This window comes from Pygocentrus nattereri, chromosome 23 (assembly GCF_015220715.1).
Source record: "Pygocentrus nattereri isolate fPygNat1 chromosome 23, fPygNat1.pri, whole genome shotgun sequence".
In the NCBI taxonomy this organism is placed as follows: Eukaryota; Metazoa; Chordata; class Actinopteri; order Characiformes; family Serrasalmidae; genus Pygocentrus; species Pygocentrus nattereri.
Genome location: NC_051233.1, coordinates 32,644,345 through 32,650,662, shown reverse-complemented (window position 1 = coordinate 32,650,662; position 6,318 = coordinate 32,644,345). Strand labels below are relative to the sequence as shown.

General features: G+C 41.5%; 1 non-coding gene across 1 annotated transcript; it reads right to left on the bottom strand.

Annotated features, from left to right (window-relative positions):
- Positions 1-5,287: 5,287 nt before the first annotated feature.
- On the bottom strand, positions 5,288-5,399 carry LOC119262303. The gene has a single exon (XR_005129534.1). It is a non-coding gene; the product is annotated as a U5 spliceosomal RNA (small nuclear RNA).
- Positions 5,400-6,318: the final 919 nt, after the last annotated feature.

The window sequence follows — 6,318 nt, the reverse complement described above, 5'->3', positions numbered from 1 at the left end:
ATTTTCCTCTATTTTCCATCATCAACATTCCATATAAACTCAGGAGACTCGTGTAGGTTCTCTGGTGGTTCTGGATGGTAAATAAAGTGTGTATATCTGTGTTGTAGTCATGGCGACGCCTGGTTCCCATCACCACCACTGTAAAGACGTCTGAACCGTTTCACACCAAACCCTCTGGAACATCAGCGGAGCTTCATTTTGAGCTCTCGTTATGCTCCATCCTGCTTTCAGGGATAATATGGCATGTGCTGTTTAGCCCCGGGAGCCACCTTTGACCTCAGGTCTGAGCCGTCTTGTCCACATTTCAGAGATGAAGCCGTTTAGAAGCGCTCGCTCTCCGTGTCAATCGATTCTCCACCTTAAAGAGGAAACACGCTGCCAAATAACGTCTAACATGTTCTACCCCATCTGTTTATGCTGGAACTGACCACATCCTTCGGGCATGAACTGACCTCTCACTCATTTACATCCAGCCAAGCAGAAAACCAGAGAGGCGAGAAGAAGCACAGTCTTTAAGGGTTCTTTAGTAAAGACGATGGTTCTATACAGACCCATAAACATGCATGCTTAAATGATTCTTTCCATGGTGAAATGTTTAATGGTGAATGTTATATGTGGTTCTATATTTAGCACAAAAAGGGTTCTGCTATTGTTGCACTCTTAAAAAGTTGGTGCTTCGAAGGGTTTCTTAGTAAAAAAAACGGTTCCATATAGAACGATGAACACCCAGACAACCATCTACATGCTTACATGGTTCTCCACATAGTGAAATGGTTCTTCAGTGTTGGAGAATGTGTTGTATATGGTTCTATATAGAACCTTTTTGAAAAGATTCCTATATAGCAACACAAAGGGTTCCGCTCTTGTTGCAACTTCATGATGTACAGAACCATTTAAGAATGCAAAACGTTCCTGGAGTGTTAATGGTTCTCATGGAGAAGGTGTTATATGTTTTTCTTTATAGAACCTTTCTGAAAATAGTTCTATTTAGCATGAAAGAGTTCTGATATTGTTACACCCTTAAAAAAGATGGTGCTTCAAGGGTTTGTGAAGAAAAAGGGTCTAGTTCTATAACTATGAACACCCAAAGAACCATCTGCATGGTGAAATGGTTCTTCAGGTTGATGGTGAAAGTGTTGTATATGGATCTTTACAGACCCTTTTTTGAAAAGGGTCCTATATTGCACCAAAAAGGGTTTTTCTATTGTCACGACTTCATGAAGTTAAGAACCATTTAGGAAAGCAGGAAGTTGGTGGTGTTCAGGGTTCTAAATAGAACCATTTTCCCTCAAAGAACCATCTTTTATAAGAGTGTAGAAACATATACAATCCATCAATCTGAAGAACTGTTCCACCACGCAAAGAGCCGTTTAATCATGCAAAGAGTTCTTTGGTTCCACACAGAAGCATTTTCTTTTTCTGAATAATTACCTTTTTTTAAAGTGTGTACAAAACCAAAAAGACACTTGTTTGACTTTGATGGAGAATGTCTCTGTTCAATATAGCAACAAAAGGGTTCTCTTGTATACAAACTTGCTTTTCCATATGGGTTCTATATAGAACCATGTACATCAAAAGATGTTAGTGTAGCCGTTACCATGACGACCAGCATCACATGAGTCCAGTGAGATGAGCAGCAGTGAGCAGTGATTGTGTTTTTAATTGCGTTAAAATGACATCAGACTCAGTTTCTGCTCCGCCGTGTTGAACGGGATAAACTCTCACTATGATAGGGAATGTAATCAGATGCAGGCATTTACACGGATATTATTCTTCTATTTAATGTATTATTTAGAGGTTTACCCACCTTGTTCAATCGGATGGAAATTGTATTCTGAATGGCCTTGATCGGTCTAGACTATTCAGATCGAGGTTCTTACATGGACGTATTCTATTCCAATTGAGGTTCTTACATGGACGTATTCTATTCCAATTGAGGTTCTTACATGGACGTATTCTATTCCGATTGAGGTTCTTACATGGACGTATTCTATTCCGATTGAGCTGGTAGTCAATTTATTACCAGATTATCAGGCTGCGTATAAACATGGCTGCTGTTCTACACTGAGCTGAAAGCTGCTTTAACAGGATAGTTTTGAGCCTGGATTTAAAGTGTCCAGTGTCGGGGCTCTTCTAATGCTGTCAACTGGTTCCATTAAAGAGCAGCACAGTATCTAAACCCTGTGTTCCCTTCTTTTACTACTTGTGAGACTCTGGCAGCTGCATTCTGAATCAGGCTGTTTATTGGGTCTTTGGGAGTCCAGTTTGGAGACCATTACAGTGATCAATCCTGCTAGATGTGGATGAGTTTCTCCAGGTCTATTTTAGTCTGAACATCACTGACCTTGTTGATGTTATTATAGTGATAAAAAGCTGATTTAGTAAATGCCTTGCCATGCATGCTAAACTGAGAGTCCATTAAGACACCAAGATTGCAGCTTTTAGACCATTTTTTTTCCAAGGCTGTAGATTTTCAGTCTCTTGAGTCCAGATTGGCAGTTAGCCTGTGCCTCTAATTGCTTTTCCTGCATAAAATAATCTGTGTTTCATCTTTAAAAGTTCAAACAGCTCTAAATAACAGAGAAACACTGCCTCTTACAGATCTGGACAAGTGGAAAATATTATTATTAACAATAAAGACATTAAACAACAATATAAAATCAGGTCAGTAAAGCCAAAGTAAGTAAGTAAGTAAGTAAGTAAACATTTATTTATATAGCACTTTTCTAAGCACAGCTACAAAGTGCTTCACAAACAACAAGTACTAAAAATAGAATGATAAAACAAAACAGATACATATAACTATAAAAACAGTACAGCTACATTCATAAACAACATAAAACTGACATAAAACCATAAAAACAATGCAGCACTATCCAATAAATAACAAAAGCATCACCTGTGACCAAAAGCTAATGAATAGAGATGCGTTTTGAGTCTTCCTTTAAAAATGTCCTTTGATCCAGCTAGTCTAACATCCAAAGGCAGAGCATTCCACAACTTGGGGGCACACACAGAAAAAGCACAATCTCCCTTTCGTTTCCGTTTTGTCCTAGGGACCACTAAGAACCCCTGACTAGATGACCTTAGTGATCTGGTACTAGGATACGGTGATAATAACTCTGAAATATATATTGGCCCATCACCGTGCACCAAAGCGACACAAGTTGCGACAGTTTAGTTACAGGAAATAATGTCATTACGGAAAACACTGATCACTGAAGGTCAGTTTGATGGAAACAAGCTGCTGTGATGTAATGACCATCCACTTCTCTCCCTTTCCCGCAGAACAAATTCCACATTCAGAAGCTACACTGTGAAAAAATCTCTAGTAATAAGTTAAATAACCTTATAATATTCTTATAGCAGTATTATAAGATATTAGATATATTGACGAGATTTAAGATGTTTCCAGTTTAAGCTGAATCATAAACGTAGTTTTCAGACAGCAGCACCTACAAATTCAATGATATTCATATATTTGGATGTTCAGATGTTTGGATATGCTGAGCGCATTTCCAAACATGCCAAAACTTTTCTTTCAAACCTTAAATAACAACTTTGATTGGAAATCTACAGCAGGATTTACCTGCCTGCCGTCTCCACACTGACCACGTTAGTGTAGTGTGGTGTTTCTGGGTGGAGAGTTTTAGTGTTTGGTACAGAATATTGGTTTTTCATGGAGAATGATGGTGTTGGGTGGGTACTTGCGTTTGGTGGAAAATGATGTTTGGTAAATTGTGGTGTTTGGTTAAAAAATGTGTTTTTGGTGAATGTGCTTTTGGAGGAAAATGCTGGTACAGAATATTGGATTTTAGGTGGAGAATGACAGTGTCTGGTACAGAATAAGAGAGAACAAGAGTGTTTGATGGATGTGATGGTGTTTGATGAAGAAGGATGGCTTTTGGAGGAGAATGGTGGTGATCAGTGGGGAACACGATGGTGTTTGGTGGAGAATGTGATGATGATTGGTGGAGATTGGTGGTGTTCAGTGGGGAACAAGGGTGTTCGTTGGAGAATGATGGCGTTTGCTGGAGAGTTCCTGGTTGATGTGCCTCGAGAGAAAATGAATGGATATCTTCCTCGGTTCCCGACATTCCTGGCGTTCTGGGTGGACACGTTGTGTTTGTGAGATTACACGCTCAAAACGAGGCCTGTCATTTCAAATAACCAAATTAAACAGCATTATTCAAAACTGTTTGGTTCCGTCTATTAACTCGAGCACTGAGCCGAATTATATCAGTAACAGCCTGAAGCTTTTCTCTGAACTGCTCTCTATTTCTGTCTGTTTCTCTTTCCCTCAAAGACACACTCGCACACTCACACAGGGGAGAGTTATATTTGGGTTTGTCAGCTTCTGTCGAGCAGGCACTGTTGACAGGAGACAAACTGCCTCAGCAAAGGACAAATAACCCCTGAAAAGAGAGGGAACAAAAGTTTAGAGCATATTTGTGTTTCTTTTCTGCCGACAATACAAGATAACGGGCACATCACTGAGGGCTGAAATGTCGCTCATGTCTCTTCCTCTTCTGTCAGTCACAAACACTTACCCTTCTCTCCATCCCTCCTTCCCCAGGTGGTGTTTTAAAGAGCAAGGAATGGTCACGTCACATAGGATGATTGTTCACTGTCAGATACATATCAGCTCATTAAATCTCCTCCCAAACAAAGCTTTGAGCATCAACAGCACGGCTCCCCAGTGAAGCCCCGAGTTTAGTGGAGGATTTCGCTCTGTGTTGGGTGCTGGTGATTTGTTTGGGAAAACACTGATTTTTTTTTTTGTCTGGGAAATGTTGACATTTGATAGAGGACTGGTGGAAAATGATGACATTTGGGCGGAGAATCATGGTGTTTGATAGACAGTGTGTTAGAGAAAGATGGTGTTGGTGAATGACTGTGCTTGAAGAAGAATCCTGGTGCTTGGTAGATAATGTGCTGGTTGGAGAATGAAATGCTCGGTAGACAATTATGGTTTCTGGTAAAGAATGATCGTGTTTAAGTTAAGTGATACTTTTAATCCCACAAACGGGGAAATTCCACCTCCGCGCTTAACCCATCCGTGAAGTGAAACACACTAGTGAATAAACACACACACTAGGGGCAGTGAACACACTTGCCAGGAGCGGTGGGCAGCCCTATGCATGGCACCTGGGGAGCAGTTGGGGGTTAGGTGTCTTGCTCAAGGACACCTCATTCATGGACTGTCGGCCCTGGGGATTCAACCGGCAACCCTCCGGTCACAGGGCCAGTTCCCTGACCTCCAGCCCATGACTGCCCAGACAGATTTAGCTCTGCCATGGCAGAGCCTTTAAAAATAAGAACTCGTCAACGTTCCCCTCCACGGAAATCTTTAGTAAAAGGCGAAAGATTTGTGCGTGAATGAAGAGAAACCCGAGGAAAGTTTTTGGTGGAGTTTTGTGTGAGTTTTAAGAGTTTGGTGATGTGTTTGCTAGTTAATGCTGGAATTGGTGGAGAATGATTGTGTTTGGTGGAGAAAGATGTGCTTGGTAGATATGTTGTTTTTCAGTGGAGAATGATGGTGTTTGGTAAATAATTTTGGTATGTGATGGAGAATGATATTTGCTGATGAATGATGGTGCTCAGTAAAGAATCTAAAGAATCGTGTTTTGTAGTTAGTATTGGTGCTTGTTGGAGAATAATGGTGTTTGGTGTAGATCAATGGTGTTATTCTGGGAAATTGTTGAAGTTTGGCCTTGAATGTTTTCAGTTTGGTTTGAGAGTGTGTTTGGGTGGAGAGTGGTGGTGCTTCGTGTGAGAGTGGCTGTGTTTGGTTGGAGAATGGTGGTGTTTGGGTGGAGAGTGGCAGTGTTTGGGTGGAGAGTTGCAGTGTTTGGGTGGAGAGTGGCAGTGATCGGTTGGAGAGTGGTGGTGTTTGGGTGGAGAGCGGTGGTGTTTGGTTTCAGAGTGGCAGTGTTTGGTTTAAGAGTAGTGGTGTTTGTCTGGAGAGTGGCGGTCTTTAGTTTGAGAGTGGTGGTATTTGGTAGGAGTGTGGCAGTGTTTGGTTGGAGAGTGGTGGTATTTGGTTGGAGAGTGGCAGTGTTTGTCTGGAGAGTGGCGGTGTTTGGTTGGAGAGTGGTGGTGTTTGGTTGGAGAGTGGTGGTGTTTGGTTTCAGAGTGGCAGTGTTTGGTTTAAGAGTAGTGGTGTTTGTCTGGAGAGTGGCAGTCTTTAGTTGGAGAGTGGTGGTGTTTGGTTTGAGAGTGGTGGTATTTGGTAGGAGTGTGGCAGTGTTTGGTTGGAGAGTGGTGGTATTTGGTTGGAGAGCGGCAGTGTTTGTCTGGAGAGTGGCGGTGTTTGGT